The following is a 20551-nucleotide window of genomic DNA, read 5'->3' on the forward strand; positions in this document are numbered from 1 at the left end:
AAAACCACAGGCATCTCCTACATATAAACTAGTCATAAAAGGTCATCCAATTATATCAAGTAAGAGCTGGACTTTTTCACTGCTCTTAGAAATCAAGACCGAAGTTCACTGCAGCTGCCCACTTCCCTGGAAACTTCCTACTTTTTTGCAGGTAATTCATTTATGTCACTTGACACTGGCCTTGCTGTCAATATATGTAAGCATGAACTTCAATGTTGTCGTTCACTGTGTTTGCACAAAATGCCCTGTATTATTGGGATAAAATGTCTTTTTCCATGATTGAGCCAGTGACATTCAAGCTTATTAAAACTTGTGACTCCTCATCCTTTGTGTGATTTTGTGACCACAAAATTTAAAAAAATTATAATAAAGTTACTTTATTAGTTTGTAGAGACAGCCTTTGCAATAATGAATGATATGATAAAGTATGGGCTTCCCCAGTGTGGCTCAGCAGTAAAGAATCTGCCTGCAATGCAGGAGACAGGGGAGACGCAGGTTCAATCCCTGGGTTGGGCAGAACCCCTGGAGGAGGAAATGGCAACCCACTCCAGTATTCTTGCCTGGGAAATCCCATGGACAGAGGAGCCTGGCAGGCTACAGTCCATAGGGTCTCAAAGAATCAGACATGACTAACTGAATACATGGGATAAAATACGAGAAAACTAGAAAACCAATGCTGCAGTACATGACACAGCATGAACCCATCATTCCTTAAACTCGGCACATTTTGAGTACAGGACCTGCACTAGGTATGGGGCAGGATAAACCACACTCTCATTTGTTTAGGTATTCATCAGGGACTTGTACAAGAATACTAAGGGACAAATTACTGACCAACAGTAATAAAAAGAAAATTTTTAAAAAACTTATAATTATCATAGAGACAGAAAGAATATGTTACAAGCATTTTAAAGGGTCTCCAAAACTTGGAAAAATCAAGAAAAATTTGAGTAGCAGATCTGGAAAGAAAAGTAGGGGAAAGGAGATAGTAGTTTAAGGTGGTGTGGTGTGAGCATACAGGAGGAGACATTGATAAATCTAGCTATGTGAGTCCTCAGGTCTTATGGTATAGTGTCTAATAAACACTGGAGAGTTGACTGGAGAGCTGTGTGCTCAGGCACACAGGTTCTAATCCTCACTAACTGGATAACTGTGGGCAATTCTCTAAGATTCTCAGAGCCTCAGTTCTTTCATCTGTAAAAGCCAGACAATAATATAGATCTGAGAGTTATTTTATGCTTAAATGAAATGACAGAAGTACATGCACTGATGAATGCTGATTTCCTTTGCCCTCCTCTGTTTAACCAGAAAATAGGTTTCTTGGCATAAAACAATCAGGGTATTTCTCTTCATTTCCCTTTCAATCTCTAGCCTTGACTTTTACAAAGAGATGTGGTGATAGAATTTCAGAGTTGAAAGGAATCTTAGAGAAAAATAACAATGCATTGCAGCAGAAGAGCCCTAAAGATTCACTAGACCAGCTCTCTCACACTTTAGGCCCAAAGGTAATGCGGCTTCCCCCAGCACAGGCAAGATAATACCAGGATCAGAAGATGAAATGGGGAGGTGTGGGTCGTGGGTCTCAATTCAGGTCCTCAGTTCTAGTCCAGAGGCTGCAGAATTTCAGGTCTTTCCTAGCTCTAAAGTGAAAGGCAAAGATGCGTCTCAGCAGTGGTGCCTGCTTTGTGCTACATGACAATGTCCTGCTGTGTAACCTCTCTGAGTCTCAGTTGCCTCAAAAGTACACAGGATGACTATAAGGACTGAATGATATGATGCTGGTAAAACACTTAGTACAAGCCATATGGGGATCACTAAAAGCAGATCACTGAATGATTTAATAAAAAATCATTAAATTTTGATTTTCACAACTGAACAAATTAATAAATTAAAAGAACTGATGGCAGAAGAAAGAATTAATGTATAGTAAATACCTCTCATGAATGAGGTGCTGAGACAGACTCAAGCTTCTAGGTAGATGTCAGTGTTCCTGTTTTCTAGCTGAGGAGACTGAGGCACTCTCAGCATAATAACTTGCCTCAGGAACCTTCTAGACACTAAGACTCCACATTGCCACAGCTGCTAGAGCTAGTCAGAACATGGTCAGACCAGAAGGAGGTCCCCTGACAACCTTGTCAATGTAAGCCATGCATGCTCACTTTCAATACAAAAAAGGAAATGAGCAGCTAACCTGATTGAATCCCCCCAAATCCCAGATACTAAATGTTCTGTAACCTTCCTGTTCTTTGGGGTTTCTATTTCTCCCACAGAACAATTTCCAAAATGGGTAGAGAGCACAGTAGGTGGCTCTCTTTAATATTTCACAGGCAAGGCAATAGTGACTCACCAGATCCTACATCTGTGTCACCAGCAAAAGCCTGACAAAGTTGAGCAACAAATGAAACTGTGTGTATGTCAGAGATAACCTTTAGCTTTTTCTTCTGCTTCTTCCTCTGATTTTCTCCAGCTCCTTTCTGCTTTTCTAACCGTGCCAGGTAAGATGACGCTGACTGCCTACCTTTTGGCAAAAGCAAACATATACTTCCAGATGCCAAAAGCAAGAAGCACAGTGTTTCTCCCCTAAATGTATTTGCCAGCCGGTCTGCTTGCTGCAAAGCAAAGAAACCTGAAGGCCTGTGGGGAGTCTCAACAGATAAATGGCCCCACTGTCTGGGGCAGAAACAGATCTGTTCATTTTCCTACATGAGCCTGCAGCCATCAGTTTCCACCGGGAAGACTGAAACCCCAGACCACTGATCAGCATCACCAGCCGGCAGTGGTCTTCCCTATAAACGCTGCCTCTGCACACTGTTCACTATATCCCACCCTTTCCATCCTTGGAATTGGACAAAAGAAGAGAAAAACGCAGTGGTCACTCATGGCATTTGTTCCTCAATCTTCTTAAGACCCTGAGTGTTAGCATGAGGACGGCAGAAAGAAGAAACCACCCAGAACAGGAAGAAAGCCATGACATAACTCTGCACTTTATGTCTTCATGGTACCCTTCTGCCTAGGAACTGAAGGTGTACTACATCAAACTCAAGTGAGCAGACAGGCTGCCCTAGAGATTCATCACTATGAAACTTCTTCTCCTGACAGCTGTCCCACCAAACTCTACAGAGCATAGTTCTCTCAGCAAAGAACTATCCTCTTCAGGACAAAATGGATACCCTGAAATCACCAAATAAGTAAGGTCACCCTAAAAACTGAAGTAAATTGCTAACGATGTCATTGGAGAGATGACAGGAAGTGATGGGAAAAGCCCTCCACTAGAAGTCAAAAGATGTGAACTGTATTTCTAAGACTGAAATTTACTAACCACCTGACCCTTGACAACTTCTCCTTTCTCTGACTCTCATTCAGTTTTCTTCTCAATAAATTGAGATCAGCTAAGAAGAGATATCATTTAATGAGCACCTACTCACTAGACTCATTTTACATTATTTGACTTAATGTACTCTTTATATGAATCCTTGGGGTAAGCATTTTTTTCACTTTAAACAGTGAGATGAATTGCTTAGTATTACCCAGCTATGTAGGAATTAGAGATGGAATTTGAATTTGATCAGAAAACCGTTTTTTTCATACTTTATCATATCATCATATTATCCTTCCACTATTACTATGCCTATTATGTCCTTCTCTCAAGGCTATTGTAAGTAGCAATGAAGATAATACATATGGAATACACTGAAAATTGTAAAGGCATATATATATATATGTGTGTGTAACAAACAGTCTAGATAAGGTGAAAAGGTATAACTGAATAACCTTTCTTTGAAAAACCAGAACTAAAAGGAGTCAGCTTTCAATCTCCCATCCCCTTGTTCTGACCTTATTTTGAACATTTTCCTTTTCCATACAAGTCCCCAGTCTCTCAGGCACGCGTTCAGATGTATCCTGGCCAGCTCATCACAATGCATGCACACGGAACAGGCTGACAGAAGCAAGCATTCCCATCCTCTGCAAATTCCTGGTGTGGGAGCTACCTAAGGGGTACCGCCAAACTCTGTCCTTTCCTCCAGGTGTATCACACCCCCACCCTGCATACTTCAGTATGCAATGGACCGTGAAGCAGGCAACCAACTATAAATACTGGATGCTCAGTTCAGGGACTTCTAGCACAGCCAGGAGATAATAGTATATAACTGTATGAAGTCAATCAGAATAAAATCAATTGTTACATTCCAGGTGGGGGTATATAAGGGACACTACTTCATTTTAAAATACCAGTAATGCCAATAATAAAGGATGACTAGAGAGGGCGGGCACATGTGGATGTTTGTGTTTATATTAGATGTTTGTGTCCAGAGGGACTGAATTTAGGGGCACCACTGTATAATCCAAAAGAAATGCATGTAAATCTTTTTGTTTTCCTATACCAGCTGAAAAGTATAAAGCTGCTTATCTGACCTGAGACAGCAGGAATAAAAGGCTTAGAATAGTCTGCAACATAGATGAAACTTGTAACTTCTTCTCTTGTCTTTCTACCTCTCATCAAATTCAAGACCCTCTTTGCCAATAAAGGCAGCCTCAGATCAAAGTTTCACAGAACTGAGGTTTGACCTAAAAACTAGCAGGGAATCGGCATCACTGAGAAACATTCTATATTCCAAGTCAAGCATCTACGATCAAAGTCACATCTAGAGGGCATTCAGAAAACACTATAAAAGAGCTGTTCAAACTCCAAAGAAGGAAACACCACAACATCCAGATTAAAAAAAAAAAGTCACTCTATCTGAAAAATCAGCTTCCTAAAAAATCCACTGTCTCCAAGGTTAACATGTAACAATATTTACAATTGCTGCCATCAATGTCAAATTGACCAGGTGCCAAGTCAGGCACTGTGATAACCATGCTGTCTGAATTACCCCGTTTCATCCTCCCAAGTGACCTAAGGACTCTTTGTGACCATTAAAATCTCCATTTTACGGCTGGACCAAAAACATAGGCACACACAAAACAAAACAAAACAAAACTGAGTATCAAAAAGACTGGATAACTTGCCCAAGTTCACACAGTTAAAACGTGGCAGAGCTGGAGAGAAAGCCAGGTAAATCCTCCTCCTCAGCTGGTAGCTAACCTGAGATCCCTGGAGCAGAGCAGTGTTTCAGGATTTCACAACCAAGGGGTGGAGGCAAGACAGGCTGGGGACTGACTCTTAAAGGAAACGGCAGAAGTTTGGTTTTATGTTTGTGATTTTTCTGTGCAACTCAGCTGCCTCCCTCCTTCCCAGGACTTAGCAGTGAGAGTGGCTATGGTTCTCTGAGGTCAGCTAATCCTATAGGAGAAGCATCGTATTTCCCACAGGACCACCGGCCCCGCTTCCCCTGTGGCTCTAGACAGCAGGGTACCAAACGGGGTGACTGGTGCTGGGATGTCCCTCACCTCTCCACTGACCCCACCAGGAGTCTGACAGACCCCCCTCGGCGGGGCATGTTTCTGAGAAAACAGGTCGGGAAAGAGGGAGAGAAGCTGTAAGCAGCCTTTACCCAGGCTGTCACAGGTCCAAGCTGGAAGCGACGTGATACCCAGTGGCAACGCTGGGATGCACTGCCCCTATCTATCCTCATGGTTCACAGCAGCACTCCGGAGAAATCAAGGCGGGGGTATACCAGGGTAGATTCCTCAGAGCTGGGGGAAGGGTGCAGCGACGCGCAGCCCTCCCGTAACTGCGTTACTTAAATGTTTACAAAGCAAGGATGGGACTCGGGACAGTGGGTTCGAGTACTGACCACAGCACTAACTAGCTGTGCGACCTATTCCAGCCGCTGCCTCGCTCGATGCCTCAGTTTGCCCTTTTGTAAAACAGGGTTGAAAGAGAAGATCTGTCAGAATCCGTCCACCCTAAGATTCGGTAGGTCGGTGATCCCACAAGCCCTCATCACCGCCCCAGACTCACCTTTCTTGGGAGGAAGAGCGGACGTAGTGAAGGTGGCGGGAATGAGTGCAGAATCGCCCAGCACCGAATCTTTCGGTGCGCTTGGCCAAAGCCCAGCCCCGGGGACCCCAATCCGGCCAGTCTTCCCGCAATGAGCCTCTTACTTTCCGCAGCACTTTCTTTTTTCCCCCTTTGGGGCTCCTCCCCTGCCGCTGCGCGATTGGCCGCCACCGCGCGGCTCAGGCTCCACCCGCCGCCTCGGCTCGCCAGCCACCCGCGCTCTGGGCTTCCAAGAGCTGAGGCCGCGGGGCGGCACCGAGGGCAGCCCCGCCCGCGGCGAGGAGGAGCGGCGCCGGGCCCGCGGCCCGCCAACCCGAGGCTGCGCTAGGCCCTTCGGCGCCCCGCCACCTCCTGGGCAGACTGGAGCGCGCAGAGGAGAGCGTGGGTCCCGCAGCTTGGCAAGACGCCAGGCACTTCGGGTAGATGTGCCTCTGCTCCACACAGAGACGTACACTTGGGCTCATTGCAAGATCCTGGTCTCATGGTCGAGAACGCTGTCACACTACCTCTTCCCGGCTCTGTGTATTTAACTCTCTGCTGCACCAAAGCCATTTATCTGTGCAGAATTTGCGCCCCCATCGTGTGCCAAACCCAGAGCGCTACAGGAAGAAACATACTCGACCTTGGTGGTCCGGAGCCCCCGCTCTGCTGCAAGTAACAGTCATGGGAACAAACTATTGCTTATGACAGCAAAATGAAATCTGTATCTTCCACTCGCGTGTACTGGTGTGCCTAGCAAGGTGCCTGGCGCAAAGTTGGCACTCAGTACCTGTATACTGAATTAGTGAATGAATTAAATAATCGATATAGAACCAAGCGATCTCAAAAGAATCACTCCTTTTCATTCACTCCCTTTTCTCCCGATTTCTGAAAGAGCCCTCAGCCAACTTCTCCCACTCGAGATGGTAGTCTGTGTAGTCATCCGGAGCTTTACAATGACTGTCGACTTCTTTGTTCAAGAGCCTTCTGTTCTCTATTGCTGCTGCTGCTAAGTCGCTTTAGTCGTGTCCGACTCTGTGCGACCCCATAGACGGCAGCCCACCAGGTTCCACCGCCCCTGGGATTCTCCAGGCAAGAACACTGGAGTGGGTTGCCATTTTCTTCTCCAATGCATGAAAGTGAAAAGTGAAAGTGAAGTCGCTCAGTCGTGTCCGACTCTTAGCGACCCTATGGACTGCAGCCCACCAGGCTCCTCCATCCATGGGATTTTCCAGACAAGAGTACTGGAATGGGTTGCCACTGCCTTCCCTTCCTGGCTGGCAAGGCCCTTCAACACCTTTCCTAATTTCTGAGACTTCCCTAACAAAAGCCAAGTTGACCTGTCTCTTCACACATGCTTTACTGTGCCACATTTATGACTTACCTTCTGTTCTTAGGACGTCCCTGGTGGCTCAGACGGTAAAGCGTCTGCCTACAATTCGGGTAGACTCAGGTTCAATCCCTGGGTTGGGAAGATCTTCTGGAGAAGGAAATGGCAACCCACTCCAGTATTCTCACCTGGAAAATCCCATGGATGGAGGAGCCTGGTAGGCTATAGTCCATGGGGTCGCAAAGAGTCGGACACAACTGAGTGACTTCACTTTCAGTTTTCTTTCCGTTCTTAGAGTTACCTGATTGAATCTTGTTTGTTTATTTATCCATGAAATTGAGATCCAAAGAAAGAAGTTAAAGAAAAGGAGAAGAAAGACGTGAAGGAAAAAGGTCCTCATGAATTAGTAAGTGGAACTAGGAGGTGCCAGTCTCTAGGTACCAGCTGGAGATGAACAGAAATGCAAAACTCAAACACTGCTGCCTCAAATGGTTGAACTCCCGAAAGTAAAATAACAATATTACTAAAGCTGTAGTCATGTTCATGTTGTTTCACTTATTTCTATCGTTTATGGAAATCAATCCTCAGAAAACATTTGTCTCTGGATACCTGGCACACAGTACCTGTTCACAACATTGTACCAAAAAGGAAACAATCTAAAAATTTAAAAGTTTATTTTATGAAGTAGAAGCAAAACTGTTCTTTGATTTATTATTGACTCATGAAATATATCGGAGAAGGCAATGGCAAGCCACTCCAGTGTTCTTGCCTGGAGAATCCCAGGGATGGCAGAGCCTGGTGGGCTGCTGTCTTTGGGGTCGCACAGTCGGACACGACTGAAGCGACATAGCAGCAGCAGCAGCAGCATGAAATATATTTCAGGTCATCAAATATTTTCTGATATAATACACTCATTGAACACTTTTATAATATATGCTTACAATATAGCAGGCACTTGGTATATATCAGTTAATTTAATTTTCACAATCATCTAAGTTACTATTATTATCTCCAATATGAAGACTTGATGGAGAAGTCATGATGGAGACTTGATGGAGAAGATGAGCCTGCAAAATGAGAACTGAGGCAGTCTTCTTGTTCTAAAGCACCCCACTAGATAGTCTCATGTGCTTTCTAGAAGTCCTGACTCTGCCAGGCACATGTTGGTGATTCAGAATTTAACCAGATGTACTCTTGGACTTTGAGGAGATATTCCTAGTTTGATGAGGATGATATCATATAGACACATCATCACAATGTTAATATTGTAAATTTAAGACAAAGAAGTGACTGAGAATGAAAATGGTTAAATAACCAGTGCTGTATACTCACACAATAAAGTATTTGCTGTCACAATTAAATGAAACTATGGCTACAAAGGAAAAGACATAATTTAAAAGGTTGTGTAAAAGGTATGAAAACACGGACAGTGATTGAAAGGACTGTGGAAAATGTTCATGTGTCAGAATTATGGAAGTATTTTTCTTTTTTAATTTGCTTAATGGCAAAATATTACTGTACAATTAGAAAATGTTTGAAAACCTCACATACTAGGCATTCAGTGAACAGCTGTGGATGAATGAATGAGGTTGCAAACTCACTGATGTCAGTGCCTAACAGTGTTGGGTGCATTAGAAATGTTTAGCAAAATATTTTGAAATTGACTGACTATTGGAAAAGCATCATTACTTGCTTCTTCCCTCTGCAGCTAGCCTCTACTTCTTTTTTCAAGTTATTTTAAATTATTTTGCAAAGAGTTGTAAGGGGGCCTCAGAATTTGCTTTTCTCTTGAACCCAGTCCAATCTGACTTTGTCCCTAACACTTCATAGGCAATGTATCTAATGACTTTCACTTTGCCAACTTCAAGAGTCAATTCATGGCCTTCTTACTTTAACTGTTTAGAAGCATCAGATACAGTTGTTTCTCCTTCAAACTCTTTTTTACTTAACTCCCTGTTTTCCATCCAGCCTTTGGCATGCATATAGTCCCTCCCTGGAACATCTCATCTCAGGCATTTATGTGATAAAATCTTTCACACTTAAATATACCATAGGAATCACAGACTCTGTTTCCCCTATTGCCTCCTTCTTATCTCTTCTTGGATGTGTCATACACATGTGAAACTTCACATGTTCAAAACAAGCTCTTTATGTATGCCTCCTCCTCCAGTTTTTCTAGAATTGTAAGAAAAGTGAAAAAATTGAAAGTGTTAGTTGTTCAGTTGTGTCCAACTATTTGCAACCCCACAGACTATAGTCCACTATGCCCTTCTGTTAATGGAATTCTCTAGGCAAGAATACAGGAGTGGGTAGCTATTTCCTTCTGCAGGGGATCTTCCTAACCCAGGGATTAAACTTGGGTCTCCCTCATTGCAGGCAGATTCTTTACCATCTGAGCCACCAAGGAAGCCCAGCTTTGTAAAAAGCACTACTTTTGCCCAGTTGCTTAAGCCAAAAAGTTTGATTCATCATTGATCCATCTCTTTCTTTTAGAGCTCATATAGAATCTATCAACAAATCTGTTTTCTCTGCCCTCAAAATACATCTTAAATCTGACCACTATTTCTCTCCTCACAGCAACCACCAGAGTCCAAATCATTCTTTTCCCCCATCAATGGCCCCCCTGCTTAAACTCGTGCCCTCCAAAGTCTTTCCTCATACTTCAGAGTGATCTTTATAAATGGAAATCAGAATAAATACAGGCTAGTGGTTGAGGTCAGAGCCAGATTGCTGGGTTCAAATTCAAATTCTATAACATATCACATAAAACATTCATGTTAGTTAACATTTTTTGCTTCAGTTTCATTATCTGTAAAATAATAAAGATGATAATAATATCTACAAAATAGGGTTGCAAAGTTAAATGAGTTAATAAGAGTAAAATGCTTCCCTGGTGGCTCAGATGGTAAGCAATCTGCCTGCAATGTGGGAGACCTGGGTTCAATCCCTGGGTAGGGAAGATCCCCTGGAGGAGGGCATGGCAACCCATTCCAGTATTCTTGCCTGGAGAATCCCTATGGACAGAGGAGCCTGGTGGACTACTGTCTGTGGGGTCACAAAGAGTCAGACACAACTGAGCGACTCAGCACAGCACATGAGTAAAACACTGGGAACAGAGATTGGCACATGTGAAGTGCAAATGAAGTGCTATGCAAATATTAGTTGTTATTTTTACTGGTAATACTAAATCATACTCTGCTTTCAAATAGTTAATGACTTGTCATCATGATTAGAAAATTTTCCAGACAAGGCCATACATGACTTGACACTGAGTTACTTCCTCAAATCTCTCACCGTGTGCTCCTAACTGTTGCCCAAGCACACTAACATGGTCCCATCATGGGGCCTTTGCACTTGCTGTTCCCTGTTCCTGGGAGGCTCTTCCCCATGGCTTGCTCCCTAGCTTCATTTTTATCCCTGCTTAACTGTTACCTTCTCATCAAAGCCTTTGCTGACAATCATATCAAATATATTTTAAATTCTCTATCTTATTATGTCACTCATTAATTTATTTGTTTGCTGACTATTTATTTCAGTAGAGTGTAAGCTCCAAGAGGATAAAATGATGTTTCCCTAGTAAATAAGTAGTATTTGCATATAGTACTCATTTAATAAACAATTGCTGAACTACAAATCTAGTTCAAAACTCTCACTGCTAAGCTGAGACCCAAAGATATGAAGTCACAAGTTTCTTGCCCCCAATTTTGATTCATTTTTTTTTTTTTTTTGCCAGGCCAGAATAATTGGAAGAGAGGAAGAAAAATACCTTTTCTTGGCTGGGAGCAGGGTAAATAAAGTACTGTACAGAGATATTTTACTTTAAGTTTTTGGAAGGAAGGTGAAGAGCCCTAAAGAACTGAGCCAAAAAGAAAAATGTGAAAAGGGAAAAAAGTAATTATGTCACCTTCCATATCCTTTTAAATTCTCAATTTTTAAAAAATACTTCTCTGCCCAATTTGCTTTCATCCAAATCCAATTCCTATAGGTGTTCTCTAGCTGTCCACAGCCCTCTTATAGGACTCAATTATGCCTTTCCTCACTCCCCAAGTTCCCTGTGTTTACAAGTAATCTCTGTCTCTTCTTCCTTATTGCCTCTGTTCCGTCAGTTTGGTTCACTGGGTATAGGAAAAAAAGGAGATGAAACTAAGTCATCAAGGTGGAGATTCCTAACTGCTCAGCCGTGTCTTATCAGAGGTCCATGCTCATGTGCCCAAACACACATATCAAGCTACTGAAGCTCAAGTATTTTGGAAGAGGAATTTGGGCTATGCAGTGGGGAGCTTTCTTCATTCATATCTTCAACCTAGCAGGCTATATGAGCTACAGCCATGAAAGAAAGGTGAAAGGTAAACTCTGGATCCCCTCCAGAACTCTCTTTGCACAGAGATGAACCCCATAAATGGGGGTTCTTCCATATGGAGATGTCAAAGATAAACACAGTTCACATTAGTTAAACCAATGGAAATAGATTAGATTCAGGAACTCCTGACAGGAAGGGAAAGGCCTGAGCTCCATTCCGATTTGTGCAGAGATCTGGGTATTGTAAAGAGAGAAAGAAGGTGGAGAAAGGGTAGGGGCTCAATAGAGTCAGAGAAGTGAAAAATTACAGGAGGGTGATCAATGTAAATTCAATTAGGCCAGCTGTCACTGGTGACTGGAAGTTATTGAAGTTAGGATTTGGTCTTCCCGCAGAGACCTGGGGTCAGAGGCCCTATTCTTCCTGATGCCAACATTTCAATGAAATAGCTCTCAAGTCCTCAAGAAAGACACTTTTTAATTGTAACAGATACATAGTCAATCACTGTAAATGCTCTAAGAAAGAGAAGTCAGAGATCCATCATCAAATGTTGGATGGAACAAATAGTAAATTTTCCTGGCAGCTTTGAGTTTTCTCAGGCAGGTACTTTAATGGAAGGCTGCGGTCATCACAGGAGCTCACACAGCTAGAAGCCATGCTTGAGACTGGTCAAGTCAGTGCAGGGGTTTGGATGGAGTTGTTATCTGCTAAGAGTTCTGCAGATCTTAGAGGTCTGTTGTTCTCCTCACAGGATAGCCCTAGTGAGAGAATCAGCACCCCAACCTCCCCATTGCTTCTCCTAAGACTGGCTCCTCCTCCCTTAGAAAGCTGTCTTCATGGTGGTGCTCCCCCAGTACCTCCAAGGGAACCGATCTAGGTGAGAGACAGGGTGACAGGCAAAGACATGTTTTCCAAGAGACAGCCTGAGTCTTCTTGGCCTATGGCCTAAAGCTCCTGGAGACTGTTAGAAAAGACCTAATTTTCTCTCCTTGCTTTTCTCCTTCCAAACAGAAGCTTTAAAGCAAAGGTCAGGATTTTAATAAAGTCTTGGAGGATGGTTATTATGCAATGTTGACACTTCAGTACAGCAGGAAATTTAAAGACAAGAGCTTTGCATGCAAACAGGGGAAACTTACCTTTATGGTTCTAACTTAGCCTTGTAAGTAGTTAACAGCACATTTGCCAGCTTCCAGCCTCCAAAAATCTAATCAAACTGGAAGACATGCTCTTCACATAGATACCATCACCTGTATTATCCCGTAAGTCAAAACTCTGCAATATTCTTTGGGGCAGACTCAATCTAAATTGGTCACCATCTGGTGAATAACAGCCAGTTGGTGCCAGTTAAAATCATGCTAACATTGCTTGTTCTTACAGCAATATGAAAGGGCTATGCTATTCACTTCGTGTGTGTGTGTGCGTGTGTGTGTGCAGCAATAGAAAGCCTGAATGATCCCCTAGCAGGCAGGCACTTGTTATATTATCCATCTCCAGAGAGAGATTTTTAACTAGTTATCTGGGATTTGGGAACTGTGTATGGGTTTCTTTCTCTACCACCAGCATTGGGGAACTTGTTTTATCTTTTATTCATTCATTTATTCAAACATGTGTTGAACATTTGCTCTATGAGCACTGTGAACAGTGCTGAAATAGGGTTAAGTTGATTTTTCATTATAGAAAAAGACACAATGTCTACATAGGTTATACAAAACAAGGTTGAAATAATATCTCCTTTCCAATGAACAACTGTTCTGTGGCATGTCCTTTGAACTGCATTATTTTCAAACTTTACAACAGCCTTCAGAGGTAGGCATAGTTTTCCCCACTTTTACTGGTGAGATAATAAAGCCAGAGAAGCTTACTTACCTAAGAACACATAGTCAGTTAAGGCTGAACCCAGTAGCAAAGCACAGGTTTAACAGATTCTGACAGTCACACTTTCGCATACTACACTGAGATCTCCCAAAAAGTTCAAATAAAAGTATTAGTTGGAGTATTGAGAAAGGAACATTGCTTCTGTTTGGAGTGGATCAAGGAATGAAACAGTGTGACAGGGATTGGAAGGACAGGTGAAATTAAGATGTATGGTAATAAGGAAGGAAGAAATAAGATACTACAGGACAAAGGAAATGCATTCATTCATTCATCCATCCATCTAACTATTGTTTATATATAAATAAAATAACCACAACATGATGGGGTGCGTGCCTTTGGCAAGAGAGTACAGTCTTCCATGCGAGCCCATAGGAAGGTGTTTGCACGTGGCCCCCGAGAGGTGGGAAAAGGGAATAAAAATGGGTAAACTATTACTGAAATTACTCATTAGAGAGCAAGAACTATGACTTACTGGCTTTTATATCCCAGAATGGTTCTTGACATAAAAAGTGTTTGAACAAATGAATGAGTTACTGACATCTGCTGAGGGCCAGGTATTCTCTAAGCCTGGTGCTTCTTACAAATATTATATTATATTATTATCATCACAGCATCTCCACAAGGTAGGCATGTATTTTTCTTATTTAAGATATATGGCAAAATCTGAGTCTCAGAGAGGTAAAGACTTGCCAAAGATCACAGAGCTGGGAATATATAAAGCTGTGTTTTACTTTGACTCTAGAACTTGTAGTTTTTCTCATTTTCTGCTCTGCTCTAACTGCCCTGGCTAGGGCAGTGCTCTTTTATTAGTATTGTTATTATTATTTGCATAAACACTTTATGGAAGCATAACACGAATATATAAATTTTCACTAATCATATGTGTATAGCATGATCAATTTTTACAAAGTAAACACAACCAAGAAAATCACATTACCACAGGCAATAGAGTTAGACTTAATATGGTGTCAATATCTTGATTTCTGTTGGGGTAAAAAACTTCCTATGTAGTTTTATTCAGGCACACACTCTTCACAGGAGCTCAAGAGCTAGAGTCATAACCTGCCTGGAGAATGAGTTAATCAGTAAATGATAGCTTCTCTTTGGAGAGCATGTTGGTTCCCTCAAGTCAGAGGTTATCTCCATTAAGCAACAGCACTAGAGGCACTGTCGGACCTGGGACAAGTCTGACTGGCTCTGCATCCCAAGCAGCAGAAAGAAGCGGTAGTGAGACTTCTGCATCAAATTTTGAAAATGAGCAGTGATTAACATGCTGGTCTGTTGTATTGCTATAATCATAACCTGTAAAATCTAGTCAGAGAGTTAGCCTGGATACAGAAAACCCTGAAAAAGATGAGGAACAGTGAATTTGTCAGAGAGTAAAGAGGCAGAATCATGCATCTGACTGACGCTGCGTGGCCTGAGCTCCAGCCTAGATGTGGCTTCTCATTTTCTGCATTATCTGGACACAGTCCCTTCTTTTTTCTGACTGTCTCACTCCTTTCCCTTAAGATGACCATGGGCTTGGCAATATTGTACTAGAACAGTCATCATTAGCCCTTATCACTAAGCAGGTGAATCACCTGGGGCTTTTTTACTTTGTTTCATAATTTTCTGAATGTTTTTGCAAATAATTAGAGATGCTCAGTTCTTACGCTAACCTATGGGTTGTGGTCATTGTGTGAGATGAATCGCCTTACTCCAGAAGGGACTCTAAAAATTAAAATTTGATATAGAGAACAACTAGGTATAATGATTCCTCAGTGATTATCTTCAAGAGCTACATTTCCAAGATTATCAGTTCAGTTCAGTCGCTCAGTCATGTCTGACTCTTTGAGACCCCATGAACCGCAGCATGCCAGCCCTCCCTGTCCATCACCAACTCCCGGAGTCCACCCAAACCCATGTCCATTGTGCTAGTGATGCCGTCCAACCATCTTATCCTCTGTCCTCTCCTCCTGCCCTCAATCTTTCCCAGCATCAGGGTCTTTTCAAATGACTCAGCTCTCCACATCAGGTGGCCAAAGTATTGGAGTTTCAGCTTCAAAATCAGTCCGTCCAATGAACACCTAGGACTGATCTCCCTTAGGATGGACTGGTTGGATCTCCTTCCAGTCCAAGAGACTATCAAGAGTCCTCTCCAACACCACAGTTCAAAAGCATCAATTCTTCGGCTCTCAGCCTTCTTTATTGTTCAACTCTCACATCCATACATGACTATTGGAAAAACCAAAGCATTGACTAGATGGACCTTTGTTGGCAAAGTAATGTCTCAGCTTTTTAATATGCTGTCTAGGTTGGTCATAACTTTCCTTCCAAGGAGTAAGCGTCTTTTAATTTCATGACTGCAATCACCATCTGCAGTGATTTTGGAGCCCAGAAAAATACATTAGTTCAAATATTAATTTGAAAAAAATTCATAAATGTTCACTTAACCTGACTCCAAAAGAACAGCATTAAAAAACCTTAGATTTCAATCGTATTTATGTGAGTGAATGACACAACAATTTTTATCACAAGAAGTAATTAAATTTAAAATACGTTTGGTAAAATTTGCACATTTCTAGTCATTAACCATAACATGAAGTCCACAGGAAAAAAGAATGAATTAAGAGATTATTTGGTTTTGTATGCTTATTAACCTGGAATAAACTATAATACTGTTTTCTCATTTGAGACCTGCTTTGTTATTCAGAAAGATTTTCATATGAGAAGAAAGGTTTAAACAGTTTAGAGATTTTAAACAATTAGTAAATGTAAAACCCAATATTGTGTTCCACAGTAAGTATACAATATTTAGATAATATTTAAATTCTTCCTGAATGATGGCTGTGTGTGTGTGTATGTTTGTGCCCACTCAGTCATGTCTGACTCTCTGCAATCCCATGGATGAAGCCTACCAGGCTCTTTTGCCCATGGAAATTTCCAGGCAAGAATACTGGAGTGAGTTGCCATTTCCAGTTCCCATTTCGTACTCCAGAGGATCTTTCTGACCTGGGGATCAAACTCGAGTCTCCTACATCTCTTGCATTGGCAGGTGGATTCTTCACCACTGCACTACTTGGGAAGCCAAAAGGTGGATAAGATTTGTCAAGACAAGAGGAAGGTTGGGGTCATTTAGGCAAGAGAAACAGCAAGGGAAGAGGCCTAGTGACATGAAAGTGCACAGAAAGGAGAAAAGAAATGGCCCATTTTCCCTATCTATAATCTCTATCCCTAGAAGTAAGAGCTACGGTAGGAAAGAGACTAGTCATGGCAGGTCTGGCCATGTTCAGGCATTGTTTTCTGCAAGCTTGGGAAAGTTGATGAGTTAGGGAGTAAGTTGCCTAAGGTCAAACATATAATAAGAGCAGAGGAGTTAAACTGGAATTCAAATGGTCAGATCCGGTCTCAAGATCTTTTTGACTGACTTCATCTATTGAAATGGATTGCTAGGGTCGTGGGAGAATACCCATGCCAAAAACATCACACTTAAAGACCTCCAGATTTTTCTATAACAGCCTAAATGTTTGGAAGTGTATGTCTTCAGAAGTGAAAGACTAAAATAGTATGTTTAATGACTGCTTCCCTGGTGGCTTCAAGGCCTTCTCCAGGATGGAGGGTACCAGTTACTTATCCATGCAGAGCAGCAGCATGCAGTGTTTAGCACCAGGAAGCCCAGAAGGACGTTGCATTAGAAAGTGCAGAGGGAATTTAAAATTGAGTGAATACAATTACCCAACTTGGAATTTGGCCAAGGTCTCAAAATTTAATATTGCTACTCATCCTAGACCCTTGAAAGACCCTCTGTGGTAAAAGCCTTAATTTTATTGTTCCTGTAAAATTCACTGGACACTATTTCTCAGTCTTCTCCGCTCACCCAGATGAGGACTCTTCATTTTCTTTTCTTGGCCACAGTGCTTCCGATATGGCTTTGATTGCTGCTATTGACGCCAAGACACTTTCATTGCCCCTGAAGGCCATTTTATTTATTGGTGCTATGTTTCCAAAAGATGCATTTCCTTCCACAAATATGTTCAGCTGGCCACATAATAGCATAGCCTGACATTTTGGTCACCACTCAGGAGAGCAGCAGATTGTGTAAATTCCACAGCTCTAGCCTGTCAATTGTGAGATACCTTGAAAAAAAAAATTGTACAGGTTGACCTTGCTTTAAAGAAAGAATCATAGAAAATATACAGTCAAAAATTCAAAGGAAGTAGAATCTAGTATCACATTTCAAAGCTCAGAAAGATTTAGTTAACTATTATGCATACATGTAACTTTTTAATAATGAAAACTAAAGCATGACCAAAATAAAAAATGTACATAGAAACAATATTGCAGAATATTTGAAAAGTCATGAGATAAACATCCAAATCGGAGAAGGCAATGGCACCCCACTCCAGTACTCTTGCCTGGAAAATCCCATGGACGGAGGAGCCTGGTAGCGTCCATGGGGTCGCTAAGAGTCGGACACGACTGAGCGACTTCACTTTCACTTTTCACTTTCATGCATTGGAGAAGGAAATGGCAACCCACTCCAGTGTTCTTGCCTGGAGAATCCCAGGGACGGGGAAGCCTGGTGGGCTGCTGTCTCTGGGGTCGCACAGAGTTAGACACGACTGAAGTGACTTAGCAGCAAACATCCAAATTCCAATAGTTAAATCAGCAAATATGTGATCGAACTATTAATTAACAAGGGAATGTAAAATATGGAACAGTATTCAACTTTACTAATAATCAAAGAAATGCAAATGTAGACAATGAGGAACATTTTTACACTTACTATTGAAAAAAAGAAGCTAATTTTGCTAAGAAATGTTGGCATTACTTGTGGGGTGCTGAATTTCCATGATTCTAAGCTTAATAAGCACAACTCTTTGAAGAAGTAATTTGGCAATTAAAGTCAAGATCCTAAAAATGTTATATTCTTCCAGACAAAATTTTAATCCTGAAAATTTACCTAAAAAGTAGTTTAATCAAAGAGAAAAATACATCCACTATAGGTAACCTGAAGTTAACATTCAGAAATAAAGAACTCGTATGACTCAGGAACAAAAACAAATAGTCCAACTAAGAAATAGGCAAAAACCTTGAATAGACATTTGTGCAAAGAAGATATATAGGCCAAGAAGCACATGGCCAAGATGCTAAGAATCGCTAATTACAAGAGAAATGTCAATCAAAACCACTACAAGATACCACCTTGTTTCCATTAAGATGGCTACTATAAGAACAAAGAAAAGCCCCCCAAACCTCAGAAATGAAGTGTGGGTGAGGATATATAGAATCTGGGAAATGTATACTGTTAGTAGAATGTAAATGGTGCAGCCTCTTTGGAAAATGGTATGATAATTGCTCAAAAAATTAAAAATATAATTCCATATGATCCAGCAATTCTACTTTTCATTTTATACACAAAATAACTAAAAGCAGAATCTTGAACACATATTTGTACACCCATGTTCATAGCAGCATTATTTACAACAGTCAAAATGTAGAAGTGACCCATGCTCATTGACTGACAGATGGATAAACAAACATGGTATACTCATACAATGAAATATTTTTCAGCCTTAAACATTAAGAACATTCTGATACATGATACAATGTGAATGAACATTCAAGATATTATGCTAAGTGAAATAAGCTAGTCACAAGAAACCAAATGCTGTAATTCTATTTACATGTGGTACCTGCTGCTGCTGCTAAGTCACTTCAGTCATGTCCGACTCTGTGTGACCCCAGAGACGGCAGCCCACCAGGCTCCTCTATCCCTGGGATTCTCCAGGCAAGAACACTGGAATGGGTTGCCATTTCCTTCTCCAATGCATGAAAGTGAAAAGTGAAAGTGAAGTCGCTCAGTCATGTCCAACTCATAGGGACCCCATGGACTGCAGCCTACCAGGCTACTCTGCCCATGGGATTTTCCAGGCAAGAGTACTGGAGTGGGGTGCCATCGCCTTCTCCAACATGTGGTACCTAGGGTAGTCAGATTCATAGAGACAAAAAGGAGAATGGTGGTTAGCAGAGGATGGGGATATGTGAGAAAGAGTAGTTGTTTAATGGGTACAGGATTTCTATTCTGCAAGAGATAAGAGTTCTGGAGATTGGATGCACAAGAATACAGATATACTTAACACTTCCAAACTGTGAAGTTAAAAATGTTTAAGATGATAAATTTTATGCTGCATGTATTCTTACCACAATTTTTAAAAATGATAACTTTGCTTTGTTAAAAAATATAGGAAAATGACTTAGTCAATTTTAAACTGTCATATGATAGAGAATTATGTATTCATTAGACATTATAATTACATACAGTATAAAAATTCTTATGATATTTAAATTTTAAAACACAGAATTCAAAATTCATATTTATAGGCTTGTAGCCTAATCTAACGACAGAGCATGCATACAGTCTAATATAAAAATTAAAAGAATTAGAAATTTTAAGATGATAGAATTGTATTTAAGCTTCATGATGGTCTATTTAAATTATTCTACAATGTTATTTCTGAAAGAAATAAAATTGGTACTACTCCTCTAAAAAGGGAGTGTAATATATTTTCCTTTATGGGAAACAATTAAAAATAAGTGTTCTTTTTTTTCCCTTTTTTTATTATTTTATTTTATTTTTTGACTTTACAATAGAGAAACCTCTTTGGAAGGAAAAATCAAAACACAGTTTTCAGTTTGGGATAAAAACAAAAAACAGAAAACAAAAAAATCCTTGAAATTTAAATCATGAACTACAGAAAATTTCAAAGATACAAGTAAATTGAGAATATTATTTAACATTTTAGGTTTTAGATACCTAACTTGTGATTAATTTTGGATATTAACTTAAAAGGTTTTTTTTTCCTTTAGATATATAGTTTTATGAGTTTAATAATTTTTCTTTGTATTTGTTCATGCCTAATGCTGAGGGCAAGAGGAGAAGAGGGTGGCAGAGGATGAGATGGTTGGATGGCATCACTGACTCAATGGACATGAGTTTGAGCAGGCTCCTGGACAGGGACAGACAGGAAAACCTGGCGTGCTGCAGTGCATGAGGTCACAAAGAGTTGGACGTGACTTAGGGACTGACTAACAACAATGAGGCAAAAAAGTATGACTTGGTATATATTCTTTGTAATAAATAATA

At 41.0% G+C, this 20551-nt stretch overlaps 1 protein-coding gene across 1 annotated transcript in view; it reads right to left on the reverse strand.

The window, feature by feature from the left end:
• IL1RAP (interleukin 1 receptor accessory protein) overlaps nucleotides 1-6084 on the reverse strand; it is a 145596-nt gene extending 139512 nt beyond the window's left edge. The window contains exon 1 of the mRNA XM_055568706.1: nucleotides 5903-6084. The gene's annotated coding sequence lies outside the window, so the exon portion shown is untranslated. The remainder of the gene's footprint in view (nucleotides 1-5902) is intronic.
• Between the last annotated feature and the right edge of the window lie 14467 nt (nucleotides 6085-20551).

Source organism: Bubalus kerabau, chromosome 2 (genome assembly GCF_029407905.1).
Source record: "Bubalus kerabau isolate K-KA32 ecotype Philippines breed swamp buffalo chromosome 2, PCC_UOA_SB_1v2, whole genome shotgun sequence".
Classification (NCBI taxonomy): Eukaryota; Metazoa; Chordata; class Mammalia; order Artiodactyla; family Bovidae; genus Bubalus; species Bubalus kerabau.